The sequence below is a fragment of the Narcine bancroftii genome, chromosome 4 (genome assembly GCF_036971445.1).
Source record: "Narcine bancroftii isolate sNarBan1 chromosome 4, sNarBan1.hap1, whole genome shotgun sequence".
Taxonomy (NCBI): Eukaryota; Metazoa; Chordata; class Chondrichthyes; order Torpediniformes; family Narcinidae; genus Narcine; species Narcine bancroftii.
Genome location: NC_091472.1, coordinates 31,571,130 through 31,590,440, shown reverse-complemented (window position 1 = coordinate 31,590,440; position 19,311 = coordinate 31,571,130).

Below are 19,311 nucleotides of genomic sequence, written 5' to 3'. Positions count from 1 at the left end.
TTTAAACTGTTATTCCCACAGATCATTAAGTTTGAAAACTGAAACTCTGTTGACATTTATATTCGACATCTCCCAATCATTATTCATTCTTTCCTCCTAATGGTTCATTAATTGTCCATCCAAGCAACATTCTCACGGCATAAGGTCCGTCATTTTGACTCCTAATTACTTTTAGAGGTTTGAGAGCCTTTGGTACATCTAATCTAATTAACATCTCGATCTTAGCATCAATCTTGGTTAAGCAAACGTCTTTTAGATGATAACAGTTTGATATCATCTTGATATGGAATATTCTCTTTATTCACAGGCATAGGTTTCTGAGTATATATACTTGGAAGATCACAGAATTCTTGGCTATTCAATCCAGCAATCTGTAAAATTGTAACTATATTAGCTTCAATGTTCCTTTCATCATTCATTGGCTTTAATAAGATCTGTGATATTTTACTATGAAGATTAAGTTTATTCATCAATTCAACAGCACAAAATGATGTGGTATTTCCTGGATCAAGAAATGCATAGTTTTTCAATATGAAGCTCCCCTATTTTAGCTTTAACCTGCACAGGAACTTTTGAGAGAGCTTTGTCACTGACCCCAGTAAGACTGTTTGTCTGAAATGAAGCTGAGGCATTCTCTTTGACTGTGTCTTTAGTCTTGGACTCATCTTGTTTGACCTCTTTCTCACCTTTACTTCGTTGAGTATGCAGTAACGTGGGATATTTTAAACTGCATATATCACAACTGAGTCGCTTATTACATTTTTGCTGATGTGTCCTCTACTCAAGCAACCAAAATATAATCCAATCTTCTTTGAGAAAGGTTAATTTCTCGTCATACGACTTTTCTCTCCAATTGTGAATCTTTCTAAAGCATGTTTATCTTTACAACACAAACAGCTTTCCTGAACAGTCTGATCTTCCTTCTCCTTTGTTTTCTTGTTCTTTCCTGTGCTTGTATCTGACACAGCAGTAACAAAGGTACTTCCCTTTGGTTTCTGTTGAGACGATGACTTTGACTTCTATGCATTTTTAGGAACTATTGAAGTATCCTTAATATTTCCAAAAGCTGTTATGGTGTAAACATGGACATGCCATTCCAAAAATTGTACAACATCCACAAAAGTAGCATCCCTTTCAGGAAGAATCTTAACCACTCAGCTTTGGTTCTCCATAGGTCCCTCAGCTTGTAAGGCAAATTCATCTTTTGCAAATATACACTACTTTCCATTGTGTTACAACATCCTCTCAGAAAGAGTGCATAGGCTTGTAAATTCTTTGCATCCTCTGATTTTATTGCTGACCAAGAAAGAATCTTGTCCATGTGGGCCCTTGTGATTTTATGTTCATCGCCATAATGATGGTGCAATAATTCTTTTGTCCTTTTAAAACCTTGGTCTGGCTCCATATATTGGCAACTTTTGGCTAGCTCCATTATCTGCCCTCCAGTGTACTGCTCCAGGTAATACAGACAATCTTTGGCATTTTTGGTATTACTGTCAATGTGATGTTCAAAGGCTTTCATGAACATCAGATGTTGTAATGGATCTCCATTCAAAACTGGAATTGCATTCATAGGTAAACCTATGTAACTGGACTAACAGAGCAGAAATTTCATTTTGTTTGGCTATGAGTGATAATATATTGTCTTGTCCACCATGGTTTGTGACTGGTTGTCTTGTGGTGAATGGAGCATATGGAACTTGAACTTCTTTAAAGCTTGAATGCTTAGAACAAATTGAGTTTTTCCAGATATATTACTAGCCTTTCTTCCAAAATTCACAATCATAATTTTTCTTTGAATAAAAATATAGACGACACTTTCCACGTTCTCATATTTCCCAATTTAAAAACATGTCATCTTCACAGAAACATAAGCAATGATATTCTGAATTATCATCTTATTAATTTAATAAATCAAACTTCATAGTTGCAGCTGTAAGTAGCTCTAATTCGCTGACAATGTATAAATATTTTGCATGATCTCATTTTGAGATTTTCATAATCATAAGTAACAAAGCATACTATATAAGGATAATGATATTCAACTTTAAACAGATATAAAAGAAATAAACAAAATAATAGACAATAGACAATAGGTGCTGGAGTAGGCCAATTGGCCTGTCGAGCCAGCACTACTATTTATCGGATTATGGCTGATCTTTCTCATTCAATAACCAATCCCAGCCTTATCCCCATTCCCTTAACTCCACTGCCCACAAGAGCGTTATCCATCTCACTCTTAAATCTATCCAGCAAATCCACCCCCACTACCCTCTGTGGCAATGCATTCCACAGATTCACAACTCTCTGGGTAAAAAAAAAAATCTCCTAATTTCTGTCTTAAATGACCTTCCCTGTATTCTTAAAATATGCCCTCTCGTCCTAGTCTCTTCCATCATTGGGAACATGTACTCTGATTTCACCCTGTCAAGCCCTTTGATAATCCGAAATACCTCAATCATGTCTCCTCCTATTCTTCTAAACTCAATCGCATATTATTCCAGGCTTTCTAATCTATCCGCGTATGACAATCTTGCCATCCTGGGAAATAACCTTGTAAATCTGCTCTGCACTCCTTCTATAGCAAGCATGTCCTTTCTTAAATATGGGGACCAGAACTGGATGCAATACTCCAGGTGAGGTCTCACCAGGGCCCTGTACAACTGCAGGAGGGCTTCTCTATTCCTATACTCCAATCCCCGCTTATGAAAGCTGAACCTGCAAGCTAGTTTTCAATGACTGGTGAACAAGTATGCCCAGATCCCTTTGCATTACCCCACTCCCTAGTTTAACTCCATTTAAATAATACTCTGCTCTCTTGTTTCTGCCTCCAAAATGGACAACCTTGCATTTACTCACATTAAACTTCATCTGCCATCTTTCCACCCACTCCCCTAAACTATCCAAGTCCCCTTGCAATTTCCTGACATCCTCCTCACTCTTTACGCTCCCATCCAGTTTAGTGTCATCTGCTAATTTGCATATGTAGTTATTTATACCCTCATCCAAATCATTTACATAAATGATAAACATCCTGCGGGCCGCCACTCATCACATCCTGCCATCCAGAAAATGACCCATTTATCCCAACCCTCTGTTTCCTATCTATCCATGACAGCACCCTCCCCCCGATACCATGTTCCTTGATTTTGCAAACTCGCCTCCTGTGTGGGACCTTATCCAAAGGCTTTCTGGAAGTCCACTGGCTCTCCCGAGTCCACCCTTCTTATTACATCCCCAAAAAATTCCAGGAGATTAGTCAAGCAAGATTTTCCTTTAAGAAACCCATGCTGACCAGCACCGATACTTTTATTCCTTCCTAAGTGTTCTGCTATTTCTCCTTTAATGATGTATTCCAATATCTTCCTCACCACCGACGTCAGGCTGACCGGTCTATTATTTCCTGTATTCTCTCTCCCTCCCTTCTTAAAAAGTTGCACTACATCAGCCACTCTCCAGTCTGCAGGCACTTCCCCGGAATCTAAAGAACTTTGGAAAATGTCAACTAGTGCTTCCACAATTTCTAGAACAACCTCTCTAAGCACCCTGGGATGCAGACCATCAGGCCCAGGGGACTTATCAGACCTCAGTGCTAACAATTTGCTCACAATGTTGGAACAGGAGAGGTTTTGCAAAGCAGATTGAAGATGTGTGATGTCAGGTCACATGGGAAGAGAGGCCGGATGAAGAATGTGGGAGGACATTGTTTTGAGGCAGAGCACATGCAGCTGAATAAAACCTGCCCTTTGTGAAAGGCAGGGTAGAAGCAGCAATCTTTGAGAAGGCAGACCTGCATTTTTATCACCACGAAAATTAGTTCTATAACTAAAAAGCTTGGGGAAAACATGAATACACCAGAGAGGAGAATTCTCTCTAAAAGCCGGCTCATTGAAAGACGTGAGTTTGTAAGAAAACTGATGCTCCATACTTGCCAATAAAAACTTCTGGAACATAATTTATAAAGTTCCTGGCATTTGTCAAGTGATTTGAAATGGAACATTAAAACTGACGTTTCCAGAAGCAAGCCCTTGTGATGGTCTGGACTTTGAAACCAAACACACACACACACACACACACACACACACACACATTTTATACTTGCGCATAGTAGGGGGTTAATTTAGCATTAAGTTTAGAGTTCTTGAGAGATGTTATGTGTTATGTGAGGAATAATTTAATTGAAAGGCTAATTTTCTAAAATTTACCATTGTCTGGTGACCTTTCCACTAGTTCTCCTATGTTAGAGCTAGTTCTTTCTTCCTTTGTCTTGTAAATTCATAAGAAACTATGATTGTACATTCCAAGAGACTTATTGATATTTCAAACCTTGGATTCTATGATTACCTGAATGTAAACAATATGTATGAGCTTAATTATCATTTAAAGGTGTAAACAGTCCTTTCAAGTTTATTCCCTGCAAATTCATAAAGGTCAATATATCAGGATGAGAGGAGATCTTTCAGGTTGAATCTTTGTTTCAAAATGTCAGACTAGAGCTTGAAAGGTGAGAAGATTATAGAAAATTGGAGTCCCAGAGAAACTTGGATCTGGAATGCCTGAATTCAGATGATTTTCCCTGAAACTCAACCATCAAAATGTTTTAGATGGGTATTTTGACTACCCTTTTTAAAGGTGCAGAACTCTTTCAAAATAATAAGAGCAAAATTGATGCCATCAGTTGAACTCCATGGAAGTTTGATGTCTCAAGAACAAAGAATAAATGTGTGCATAGTCCTGTGGTGAACCATCTTGAACATGGACAGAAGGTAACATAGTAACAATGCAAAGGGTGTGTCTCTGCAGATACAGAGTTAAAGATGAAGTGAGTCCAAACTCTTCAGTAAATGCTTAGTGTTCAATAATTGTAGAGTGGACAATCACAAAGCATTAATAGCACAACAGGAAGCCCCAAAGAATGAGAGACAGGTATATGACGATAGAAGAATGAGAGACAGGTTTATAACGGTAGAAGAATGAGAGACAGGTATATGACGGTAGAAGAATGAGAGACAGTTATATGACGGTAGAAGAATGAGAGACACTGCTTTTTGATTATGCATGACAAATCACACAAAAAAAATTGGGGAGTAAGTTTGTAAAGGCAGACTTTGCAGCCAAAAACTCTGGATTATGAGCAAGAAGGTAATAATAGTGGGTAAATTTAATTATTCCAAAGCTGACTGCGATATGTAGTCAAAGTGGAAAATGTGCTTTCAAATGCATTTGTGTCTGCTTACTTGATGTGTGTGTTGTAGGTCCAACAAAAGATGTACTGTTTGATTTAGTTCTGGGAAACGAAATGGAGCAAATAAATGAAGTGAAGAGGAGAAAATTGGAAAACAGCAATTATCACATGGAAGAGCAGGAAGGATAATGGAGAATCAAAGATAAGGGCGCTGGACTGGGGAAAATTTTCAGGTAACTAAAAAGGTATCTGGTCCAGATTAATTAGGTGCAGAAGTTGTCAAACTATTCAACTGTTTAGCAAGTCAAGTCACCTTTATTTATCGTTCACACCATGCTCGCACGGTAAAGGTGAGATAGTGTTTCTCCAGGACCACGGAGCATATTTACATAAATATGTTAAAAATAGTTAAACACGTAAAATATTAAATATTTTAATGGCAACTGTTGGACAAGATTTCAAAAACAAGGTGTGAAGAATACATAATGGATCAAAACTTGCCAGTACATGGAGCACAAAAGAACAAAATTCAGCAAGTAATAAGTTCTTCAGGATAAGACTTAAAGGTAAAGGCAGATGACAAATTCATATTAATAAAGACAACCATGTGAGAGATTTAAGAGAAACGGGAATACTCTAAATAGATAAATAGAAACAACTCTGCGGGTGGGGGGCGGGGGGGGGCTGCGGGCGAGTGGGCGGGGGGGGGGTCAACGGATAGCCGGGGACAGGCATGAGGCGACGAACCATTGAGTTGGGTGGGGGGGGGGTGGAAGGTGGAACACTGAGCTGGGTTGGGGGGGAAGGTGGACCTTGAACTGGGTTGGGGAGGGAAGGCAGACCATTGAGCTGAGTTAAGGGGGGGGAGGTGGTCCATTGACATGGGTTGGGGAGGGGGAAGGTGGACTATTGAGCTGGGTTTGGGGTGGGGGGGGGTAGTAGGTGGACCGTATTCAACTATGAATTCAAACCACCTTCTGCCTTGCAGGTTTTGCATCTTCAGGCAAAGGCTAGGAGAAGGTAACTCTGACTTCAAATCCTCAGGCTTGGCTCACCCAGCCATCAGCACCTGGAAAGGGCCCCAGCTATGGGCAAATAGCACATGTCAGTCTGGCAGCAGGGGCTGGCAGCTGTGACAGAGTGAGGGAAACAGTTTCCATAGCGGTCTGCAGCAGCAAACTCGGTGGGGGAAGGATCCGTAAGGAAAACGGCCAGCGAGCATGGTCTTGAAACAGATCACTGTGGGGCAATCCCGCATCACTCTGGCTGTCATGCATCACACTCCACCAGATCCAGTGGCATGGGACCCAGAGGGAGGCACTTGTCCTGGGCAAGCACTCACCTCCAAGTCCTTTCCCCGGCACACGATCCTTAAAGCTCTATGGAAAACAGAACAAATAGAATTCAGCGACTAGCAACTAGGAGCCCCCTCAATGGGAGGCAGGGTCGTCACATCCGGCAGGCACGACCAGGTCATCATTCTTCTACTGCCCCTACAGTTATTTCCTCCTGGAACATTCAGTGTCTAGGTGTCAACTTGGACTTTGACGTCACCTCCCCATGGAAGTCTGGCAACATCGATCTGGTACTCTCTCATCTGGGCATTGACATCTCTGCCCTCAGCGAGACTTGGTTCACTGGCAGCGGCTCTATCTGTGAGGAACACTTCACACCGTTCTGGAGTTGCCATCCTGATGGAGAGAGACCCAAACATGGAGTTGGTCTGGCGATCCACAACCATCTGCTCAGTTCTACTACACAACCTGTCAGCCTCTCACCACACTTAATGTCAGTGCGGGTTCACCTCAGAAGTGGCCATCTCACCGTTTTCTCCACATATGGCCCAACGCTGGCCGCACAAGAGGATGAAGAAGACACCTTTTATGCTCTCCTGGAACAAGCAATCAGAAGAGTGCCACAGGGTGATGAAATCGCTCTTTTGGGCGACTTTAATGGCCGCATCGGCTCTGACAATGCAGCATGGAAGTGAGTAATTGGTCACCATGGCAATGGCCTGTGACTTCAGCTCTGCACCAGCTTCGATCTATGCTTCCCCTCTACATTCTTTGCTGGATCTTCCAACTCCAAGGCCACATGGATGCATCCACGTTCACGCCATTGGCACCAGCTTGACCACATCATCGTCAGAAGGAGACAACTAGGTGCTGTCACCCACTGTCGCAGCATGCATTCAGCTGACTGAAACACTGACCATGTCCTCGTATGATGTAGAATTAAGCTGCGACCCAAAAAATTCCACAGGGGCACCTCAAAACCACAGCTCTGACTCGACCCCACCGCATTTAAAGACTCTACTTGCTGGGAGCAGTTCAGGGAGCTCCTCTACAGCCACCTTGCCCTGTGCACAGTTGATGAACCCCCCGACAAGAACTGGATGAGACTGAAAAGCTCTGTTCCTGCTCATGCAAAAACTGCTTTCGGAATCCAGAAACGATACCAGCCTGACTCGTTTCGTGCAAGTGCAGACAAGTTTGTTTCTATAATGTCCAAGAAAAGTGCAGCCTGCCAAGCACTACAGCAGGACAAGTGCGCCTCAACGCTGGCAGCTTACCAGTCTGCTAAGCAGAAAGTTCAAAGAGCCACCAGGACTGCGATGGAGGAATACTGAAGAGATCTCAGCGCGCGCATCAAGAACAGCGTGAATTGCGGCAATCATCAGAGGGATATACAGTGGAATCAAAGAAGCTCTCAGTCCAGTACCTAAGAAAACTGCTCCACTCCCGCTCTCGACGGGAGTCTCCTCACGGACCTTGACTCCCAACTACACCGCTGGGTTGAACATTACAGCTCTCTCTAAGCAACACAGGTCGATATGGAGCCTGACATTATCAACAACACCCTGCCGCAGCTACTTGTCCTAGCAGAGCTAGATGCTGAATTTACCATCACCAATGTCAGAAAAGCAGTCCACTGCATGAAAAATAACAAATCACCTGGAATCGATGGTATCCCCTCTGAGATCTTGAAGCTCGACGGCGAAGCGCTCGTCTCCGAGCTCACAATACTATTCAAAACCTGCTGGCTCCACCGCTACATCCCCAAAGATATGTGAGACGCGAACATTGTGACCCTTTACAAGAACAAAGGTGACCACCAAGACTTCATCAATTACCGTGGTATCTCATTGCTCAGCCTTGTAGGCAAGATACTCTGTCATGCAATTCTCCCATGCCTGCAAACCATCGCCAACAGAATACTGCCTGAAAGCCAATGTTGTTTTCGACCATCTCGATCAACTATTGATATGGTCTTCATTTTCCGCCAACTGCAAGAGAGATGCATCGAACAATGCAAACCCCTCTATGTGTGCTTCATCAACCTCACCAAGGACTTTGACTATGTCAGTCGCTCAGGTCTATTCTATGTCTTAAAACACCTTGGCTACCCTGGCACACTACTGTCCATCATCATCCAGTTTCACAACAAAATGCAAGCCACTGTCCAATTTGACGGCTCGAGATCAGAAGAGTTCCCAATCCGCTGCGTACTGCTCCAGTTCTGTTTGGCATTTTCTTCTCTGCTCTTCTGTGCTATGCCTTTCCAGAAGCTTCAGGCATAGCCCTGCACACAAGGAGCACCGGAAAACTTTTTAATCTGTCACGGCTCCAGGCCAAGACCAAAATCAGAAGAGTTATGATTCAAGAACTGCTCTATGCAGATGATGCTGCCTTCGTGGCTTACTCCCAGCCAGAACTGCAAGTGTTGGGAGAGGCATTTGCATCTACCTGCACTGGATTTGGTCTGAAAATTAGCCTGGGCAAGCCAGTGGACTTTAGCCAACAAACCCACCACACTCCATCAATTACCATCAATGGGTCAGTGCTCATTAACATAGAGAAATTCTGTTACTTGGGCTCCACCAAGACAACAACAAACTAATTTGATGCAGAACTGGACACTCGCCTGGGAAAAGCATCCACTACCTTCAAACGCCTCCTTGCCCATGCGTGGGATAACTGCCATCTCTCCACCAAGTTGAAGATCTGAGTCTACGAGGCCTGCATGCTGAATACTCTTCTCTATGGCTGTGAATCCTGGGTCACGAACTGAAAGCAAGAACACCGCCTTAATGCATTCTATTTCCGCTGTCTCAGATCCATCCTAGGCTACTCATGGCACGACAGAGTCACAAACATCCAAGTCCTGGAGAAGACTGGAAGTACAGACCTCTACTCAATCATCTGCGCTCACCGCCTGTGGTGGGCTGGCCACATTGTCCATATGGAGGATGGCCGATTGCTCAAAGATGTCCTCTACGGTGGGTTACCAGATACTCTTCCCCATTGGCTGCCCACATCTTCGCTACAAAGACATAATCAAGCGCGATCTCCAGTCATTCCCTGTCAACCTTACTGACTGGGAGGACCTCGCAAAAAAAAAAATCGCACTGCCTGCCATTTCGTGATTCGCATTGGCAGATCACAATGTGCTAACAACTACAAAAAGTTCTGTGAGGGCAGAAGAGCTACAAGGCACCGTGTTCATCTTCGCTCATGAAGGATGGGCTGTGGTGATGATGCATGAAATAGAAATCTTTACGTTCAGGTATATAATTTGTTGAAGCAGAAATTCCAGTAGTAAAATGTTGTTAAAAATGTTAGAATTTTGGGTGCTTTATGTTGCATAATCAAAAAAACACCTTTACTAGAGCAGACCTGTCAATTGGTTCACATCTTCAAATGTATGCTCACATTTTCATCTGCACACCCCCACATTTCTGTTCTATCACACTAATTCTATTCAACGAAAGCAGGCAGATTGTAGCTGCGGGATTCAGCAACCATTTCAAACAAGATACATACCGTGAATTCATCTTGCAAGAGAAGACAAGATATAATGCCAGGTAACAGCAGGCTTCTGCATGTGGAAGCAGGGGTGCAAGCCTTGATGAAGATGAGAACCAGTTAATTCATGGAATAGAATCAACTAATTTGGGTTAGAAATGCTCAAATCATTTTACCTTCAGTTATTTCAGCCTAAATGTCACAATTATTTTCTTTTGTCTCTTTCAGCTCCAAAGTTATTTCAAATTTTCAACAAAATTACTAAATAAAATGTTTTGGCGGCTCACCACAAGGCAGGAGAACCGGCCCCGCTTGTAAGCCACGCGGCGGGGCAGCCGGCCAAAATGGCGCCGTTGGGGGATTCCCTTCTTTCCAGCTCGGGGCTCAGAAACCCGCACTTGAGGACCACATGATGCCTGGATGAAGTCAGCGCCCTCCAGCGTGATTCTCAGTCAAGTCTGGGCTGGGAGTATAAGTCCAGCCCAGCAGACTGCAATAAACAAGTCTGCTCACTGAGCTCAACCTGTCTGGTTGTGTGTTCGTTATTGCAGGAGCAGTGTAGACGCCGCTACAATTGGTGACCCCGACTGGTTCAAACGTCTTTGAACCCATCATGAGCGAACCTGGGATCAGTGCTATAGCCGTGAAACTACCTGAATTCTGGGTTCAGGAGCTATAGACCTAGTTCATCAACGTGGAGGCCCAGTTTCCCCTCCGCCAGATTCCATCACATCCACGACCTTTCACATCCGTCCATCAGGTCCACGGTCCGGATGGTGCCAGAACGGATCATATGGCATGGGCTGCGGAAGCAGATTGCGAGCTGGGCCAGAACATGCACCCATTGCCAGACATCTAAGGTGCACAGGCACGCCATGGCGCCCATACATGAGGTTGAGCATGTCCAGGAACGGTTCAGACACATTCACATGAACATCGTCGGGCCTTTACCTGTTTTCCGGGGCAACCATTACCTGTTTACGGTGGTGGACCGCACCACTCGCTGGCCCGAGGCGATCCCGATGCCAGACACCTCCACTGACTCCTGCTCCCGAGCCCTGTTGCATGGTTGGGTCATCCAGTTCAGCGTCCCAGCTCACCTCACCAGCGATCGGGGCGCCCAGTTCACATCTACCTGGTGAGTTCGTCAACGCACCTCACAGTCCCCAATGGTCACGCCATGATCTACTTCCTCACCTCAGGGCACGCTTGGACTCTTTCGAACCCCCACCGCCACCCAAGCATAGCACCCGCCCAACCTGGTGAGCTGCTTTCTGCGGAGTTCATTTTTGTTTGGCTGGGCCCGACTGCGGCACCTCCGCAGCGACCATATGAGCGGACGTACAGGGTTTTACAGTGTTCCAGCTTGACGTTCACGCTGGACTTGGGTGGCAGGCATGAGCTGTTTACCATGGACAGGCTGAAGCCAGCGCACCTCGATCCCACCAAGCCTGTGGTCAGTGCCCAGCCCAAGAAGGGAGGCCACCAGGCAAAAAGGACATTGGCGGTTCTGGGGGGTTGGGGGGCTGGCTGTGTGGTGGCTCACCACAAAGCAGGCAAACCGACCCCACTTGTAAGCCACACGGCGGTGCAGCCGGCCAAAATGGTGCTGTCGGGGGTTTCCCTTCCTTCCAGCTCGGGGCTCAGAAACCCGTGCTTGGTGACCACATGATGCCTGGATGATGTCAGCGCCCTCCAGCGCGGTTCTCAGTCAGGTCTGGGCTGGGAGTATAAGTCCAGCCCAGCAGCCTGCAATAAACTAGTCTGCTCACTGAGCTCAACCCGTCTGGTTGTGTGTGTTATTGCAGGAGCAGAGTAGCCACCGCTACAATATACTGATAGTGAAAAACCCAAGTTACAATACTACTTCAGTATTATTCCAGATGGTAACCAAGGAATGCATTCTATTATTTCTGGATAAATGGTCACATTCACTTTCCTCTTTGCCCTCGGAAACCTGGATAGAGTTACCAAAGGGAAGACAAATAATTTTGATGAAGTATTGATGAACAGTAGTGCACAGCATAAGGAAGATAAGAGATGCAGATGTGGAAGCACTTTTCTCGTTAACCCATTGCTGAGGAGCATGGCAATGACTAGCCTCGCCAAGCGAACCCAGCTCAGCGCGGACATTGGCGACTTCAGGGGTTTTTACGAGGCTCTAAAGACTGTGTACGGCCCCTCACCCCAAGTCCAAAGCCCGCTGCGCAGCTCAGACGGCAAAGTCCTCCTCAGCGACAAGATCTCCATCCTCAACCGATGGTCAGAACACTTCCAATCTCTTTTCAGTGCCAACCGTTCAGTCCAAGATTCCGCCCTGCTCCAGCTCCCTCAACAGCCCCTAAGGCTAGAGCTGGATGAGGTCCTCACCCGGGATGAGACATATAAGGCAATTGAACAACTGAAAAGTGGCAAAGCAGCAGATATGGATGGAATCCCCCCAGAGGTCTGGAAGGCTGGCAGCAAAACTCTGCATGTCAAACTGCATGAGTTTTTCAAGTTTTGTTGGGACCAAGGAAAACTGCCTCAGGACCTTCGTGATGCCATCATCATCACCCTGTACAAAAACAAAGGCGAGAAATCAGACTGCTCAAACTACAGGAGAATCACGCTGCTCTCCATTGCAGGCAAAATCTTCGCTAGGATTCTCCTAAATAGAATAATACCTAGTGTCGCCGAGAATATTCTCCCAGAATCACAGTGAGGCTTTCGCGCAAACAGAGGAACTACTGACATGGTCTTTGCCCTCAGACAGCTCCAAGAAAAGTGCAGAGAACAAAACAAAGGACTCTACATCACCTTTGTTGACCTCACCAAAGTCTTCGACACCGTGAGCAGGAAAGGGCTTTGGCGTGTTTGCCACAGATGATGATTCTGTTAAGTGTTTCCCAGGTATGAAACAGTTAACTGGGATGGTGTATGATCTGCTCCATGTTGTGGCCTATGGCATAGACACTCACTCCAAACCTGGACAGAAACCTTGAATTGTGAAGTGGAATTGGCAGAAACTCAGTCTTTGTTAGCAATTGAACTCTTCATCAACAGTTCACAAATGAATATCACATACTGGCCCACATACCAGTTACTTGATGCAGGCAACACATATATAGATGCAGAAATCTGATAGGGCAGGAGTAACTTCCATAACTGAATGGAAACAACTTAAAAGTAATGAACATGTGCTAAGTGTTTAATATGGCTTCAAAAGCAGCACAAGCTGAAGCTAGCTAATGCACGAGTGCTGCCTTTAAAGCTCAAACACATGTCATTCAGTCTTTGGGTGTCAGCCCAAAAGTGTCCTGAAAGTGCGGTTGTCTAGTAATTTTTCCTTTAAGAGATTACAAGAAAATGCTGAGGCAACATCTGGGGAAGGAAGAGATGCTTCACAGAGCACCAACCAGCTCTTCTCTTTCAGGTCAATTCTACCAGAACTCGTGATGCTGCTATCAGTCAGCCAATCCGAACAATTCACAGGCGGGTCTTCTAAATTTGGAGCCATCCTTTGGGGTGGGATTAGACATCAACATTTCCCAGAGGGAGCCATTCACTCACCTCTCCATCTAAACACCCTCCACTGTGTCAGTAACGAGGCATCAGCCATGCTGCAGACACCACCAGTCCACTGAATAGAAGAACTAAGACAAGTCAAAGTATGCAGAATATCAGAACCAAGAGCAACTATTTCAGGTTGTGGTGGGTTTTGTGATGCTTCGATGAATAATTGTTGTCTGTGGTGGTCCGGTATTGTGTAATCATGATTGTGTAATCATGATCTTTAGTGGATAGAGCTTTTCATTTCTTCACCTCCTCATTTCTCGACTATTTTGGTAGATAACAAAACTCAATGGGGCCCTTCCTCATTTTAAAATTCCAGTCAAGTTGCCACCAAAACCCGTTTGCTTGATATCCAGAATATGAGGCTGATGTTTAAAAGTGAGGATACAATTCCAAATTCAGTCACATTGTTCCCTAATAACTTTTGGAACTGTTATGAGTTCTCCAAATAAAAATGTGGTTTTATACTTAACCACTAACACTCCAATACTAATGAGCAATCCCTTTGAATATTGCAGATGGTGGCAGGTTTCTTCGCATGGTTGCAATCTCAAATGGGCTGGAGAAACTAAGCAGGTCATGTAGCGTCTGCAGGAAGTAAAGTGTGCCAATGTTTTGGGCCAGGGTCCTTCATCAGGGTATGAGCAGAAAACAGGCAAGTTCCTGAATAAAAAGTGGGGGAGGGGATGGAGGGGGAGCAGAAAACAGCAGGTCCTGAATAAAAAGGTGAGGGAGGGGATGGAGGGGGATCAGAAAGTAGCAGGTCCTGAATTAAAAGGTGGGGAAGGGGATGGAGGGGGAGCAGAAAACAGCAGGTCCTGAATTAAAAGGTGGGGGAGGGGATGGAGGGGAAGCAGAAAACAGGCATATTCCTGAATAAAAAGGTGAGGGAGGAAATGGAGGGGGAGCAGAAAACAGCAGGTCCTGAATAAAAAGGTGAGGGAGGGGATGGAGGGGGAGCAGAAAACAGGCATGTTCCTGAATAAAAAGGTGAGGGAGGAGATGGAGGGGGAGCAGAAAACAGGCATGTTCCTGAATAAAAAGTTGGGGGAGGGGATGGGCAGGGAGCAGAAAACAAGCAGGTGCCTGAATTAAAAAGTGGCGGGAGGGGGCTCAGGCCTGAAATTTTGTTTACCCTACTTTCTATAGATTTCACACCACTTGCTGAGTTTCTGCAATACATTTGTGTGCTGCAATCAACCGGAGACCTTTCTGTTTACCTTTTCCCATTGTTGATCACTCAGATTTTTGTGCCAGATCAAAGTTGACATTGGGCTGAATTGTAAAGATGAGCAGCTGCAATTATTAAGGATCCACACTACCCAGGACATTATTTATTCTCACTGCTGCCATGAGGAAAGAGGTGTAGGTGCCACAAGACTCTCACCACCAGGTTCAGCAACAGTTGCCACCCCTCCACAATCAGACTCCTAAACATCATATTCAATCAGAGAGTAATTTAAGCATTCTTACTTTGAACATTATTTATTACTGAACATTTATTTTTCCCTATAGTGCAGTTTGCTTATATTCTTTTCTTCGTCTACATTTCCCCTCATGTATGCTTTCTTGAGTGAAGTAGAAATTCTTCCTGGCCTGCAAGAAAAAGAATTTCAGAAGTGTATGTGATGTCGTGTATGTACCCTGACAATAATTCTGAATTTTGATTTGGAAGGTTCAATCGACAGCAGTGCACAATGTCACAAAATGGGAAGACATTTTGTGGTATTTAGTTGTCCACATGCAGCTCCCATTCCCAAAATAACAGTTGGTGAAAAGGATGTTGCAACGATGCATAGATACATTCGCCATAAACTTTTACATAAACCAATAGCTATTGTATCCATCCCTAATTGAGTAGCTTCCAAAACTTCTAAATAGAGGTTTAGAGGTAACATGAGGGGGAACTTCTTTACTCAGAGAGTGGTAGCTGTGTGGAATGATCTTCCGGGAGAAATAGTGGCGGCGGAGTCAATTGTATTATTTAAGAAAAGGTTGGACAGGTATATGGATGAGAGGAAGATGGAGGGTTATGGGCATTGTGCAGGGAGGTGGGATTAGAAAGGGGTGTTTGGTTCGGTGCGGACTAGAAGGGCCTAATGGCCTGTTTCCGTGCTGTAATTGTTATTATATTATTATTATATATATTATAAATATCTGACTAAACTAGTGGTTCTCCACATTTTTTATCTACTCACATACCACCTTATGAAATCCCTTACTAATCACAGAAAACCACTGGACTAAACTGTATTCAGTCAAGGCAAAAAAGAATTGTAATTTGGTTTGTATTCACTCACTTCCAGAATAACAATCTTTGGCCCTCCTCACCTCCTGCTGCCTTTCATTTCATTTATAATCAATAACCTTTTAAATGCAATACCAATCTTCACAGGACCAACTGTTTTCAATCGTCATTACTTCCTTATCAATTTGACATGTAGAAGGGATCAAACAACACATGCCTTGGTCCTCCCTATGTTTCTTGATTAAACACGTATTGTAACAAACCTGAGTATTTTTTGCTTTTGATGTGCAATGCTTTGAGTTGAAGGTTCACACTTATAATGCTAGTGGAACAGTGCGACTAAATCACAGTATTTTACACCTGTTGAGTCATTTATTCTTTTCAATATCTGCTGATTGCCATTTTGAAAAAAACATGCAATTATGACTGAGCAAATAAAATCTTTACTGCTGTGTGGAACGAAATGAGTTTAGAAATACTTAAAAAACTGAACTATTTGGTTGAAATCCTGGAAAGTAACAGAAACAGAATCAGAATCAGGATTTATTGTCCTGAACAAGCCATGAAATTCGGTGTTCTGCAGCAGCGTCTTAGTGCAAACATTCATATTATGACCATCTTATTGTGGCGACCGCCTTGGTGGAGGTCGAGCCGGTGCTTCAGGCGGCAAGCGCAACCAAAGGTCAGCAGCCTGCACAGTGGCACTGGCCCCAACAAGCGAACCAGTGGATGAAAGACAAGGGCAGCTTAAAGGCCAGTTAACTCAAAATGGCACTGGTCTTGCTGCACAGCCAACAGACAGGGACAGCACGCGGGGAAGAAGGAGATTGTTATGCAGGAAAGTATCTGCATGCGGGAAACCCGCTTTTGTTATGCATGATGTGACATCAGCCAAGGGAGGGCCACAGCGGGAACAGTGCAAGTATAAAAGTTGGGCCTGAGCCCTGATAAAACTCAGAGCCTTACCTGACTACACCATCTGTATGTATCTTCTTTCGAGTAGCGCGCGGCTACAATATGCCATTATTACATTAAAAAAAACAATAATTGTGCATGAAAAGTAAGGCAGTGTCCTTGGTTCATTGATTATTCAGGAATCTGATGGCAGCGGGGAAGAAGCTGTCCTTGTGCCGCTGAATGCTTGTCTTTAGGCTGTTGCACCTTTTTCCCTGATGGTAGCAGAGTGAAGAGGGTTCTTTGAGGATAGAGACTGCTTTTTAAGACTTTGCCTCATTTGGTTGACCTCGATGGAGTGGTCTGGTACCTGTGATGCCGCAGGCTGAGTTAACAACTCTCTGGAGTTCGTTCTTGTCCTGAGAGTTGGCGCCTCCATTCCAGGCAGTGATACAACCAACAAGAATGCTCTACACAGTACACCTGTAGAGGTTTATCGGCGTCTTCAGTGACAAATTTAGTTTCCTCAGACACCTTGCAAAGTATAGCCTTCATTGTAATTACATCGACATGGAGGCTCCAAGACAAATCCTCGGAGATGTTGACACACAGGAATTTGAAATCCATGACTTTCTCCACTCCTGATCACTCTATGAGCATTGGGTCATGTGCTCCAGACTTCCTCTTGAAGCCAACAATCATCTCTTTGGTCTCGCTGACGTTGAATGCAAGGTTCTTATTGTAACACCATTCAACAAGCTGATCTATCTCCCTCCTGGACGCTTCCTCATTGCCGTTTGTGATTCTGCCAACAACTGTGGTGTCATCAGCAAATTTGTAAATGGCATTGGAATTTAGAATGGCCACACAGTCATCGGTGTATAACTAGTAGAGCAGTGGGCTAAGCACGCATCTTTGGGTTTGCAACTGTGTTGATAATCAGTGACGAGGAAATGTTGTTTCCAATTCGTACTGACTGTAGGCTTCCAATGAGAAAGTCAAGGATCCAGTTGCAGAGTGGGGTACAGAGGCCTACAGTTTGTAGTTGCTTGATTAGCACTGAGGGAATAATGGTGTTGTAGTCTATAAAGAGCAGCTGTATGCATGAATTGCCCTTTTTGAGGTGATCCAGAGCTGAGTGAAGAGCCAGCGTAAAGCGACTGTGACAAAAGACGAATTGCAGTGGGTCCAAATCTTTACTTAGGTACGTGTTAATTCTGGCCATGACCAGCCTCTCAAACCATTTAATTACAGTAGAAGTTAGTGCTACTGGGCGGAAGACATTGAGGCAGCCCAAGCTACTCAACTGATGAGAATATTTAATTTATTTTAATTTTGGCCCATGAGCCCAACTGCACCCAATTGACTACAACCTCCCCCGGTACATTTTGACTGGTTGGAGGAAACTGGAGCACCCAGAGGAAACGCACGCAGACATGGGGAGTATGTAGAAATTCCTTACAGACAGTGTGGGATTTTATTTTATCTACTTTCAAATAAAACCATTGAGCAAACATACTATTGTTACAGAGTCCAGAGGACCCCAAAACCCAGCAGCAATAGATATGCACCACAACATAGGGTTACTTAAACAAAAGTAGTTTTTAATTATATTTGAACAAGAAAACAGAATTAAACTTTAAATTATTACTTAACCTACCTAACCTACTTAATCCATGCTCTAATACTAAACACAGGTATATTTAAAATTAGAAAATTTCTTTGGATCACAGTCCAATTTCACTGGTTGCAGGCAATTTTTGTACTGTGCACAGAAATTAGCATTAACAAAGTTCACCAGTCTTTGGTGCTTAACAGGCAAATGGTAACCACTCAGGAGGGTTCTTGCTGGTTTTCAGAGAGAGATTCCTTTTCCAAGTTATCCACAATTGATTTCTTGTCAATCAGTCTTGCTGACGAAGCTTACCCCCTTCAGGGTTCTCCAGATGATCCTCTTTCTTTCAGGTCACCTTTCAGACTGCCAGTCTTCTCCTTTGACCAGGCAGCCTTCCAAAGTTTGCCAGTTTGTCCCGCTGGAACTGATTTCTGTCTCCTCTCTCTCTGAGAGCAAAACTGTTCTGCCTCTGCCTGCAAAAATCACATGCTCTCCTAAGCAGGTTGTATGTTGATACTTTGTTGCTCCTTTCCAAAAAGCATTCTGCAAAAGTCCTGCAAAAATTCTGTGTTTTAAAATGCGTGTGTGCAAGCTGCTCTAACAATTCCTCCAAAGCCACCTCTAAATATTCTGTCACACTACAATATTTAAAACTTAATCCAAATACATGTAGCATTTTATAAAAAGGAAAAAAGAGAGTAAAGAAATATAAAAGAAAGTAAAACCTCCTCTTAATCCCCTCCCACTCCCAATGAAAAAGAAGACAGACAAGAAAACCACAATAGGAGTACTTCACTTTCCTATACCTATAAATAAATATAGAGGCCTATAAGAGAAAGGGAATGTTTGAGATTCACTTACATTTTAATACAAAAAGTTTGTAAATTTGAGCTCCATATTTTACACAATGTATGATATTTACCTCTTAAATTATAAGTAATTTTCTCAAGTAGAATGGCAGTGCAGGATTTGAACTCAAGTTGCTCCCATTGTAACTGAATGCTAACCT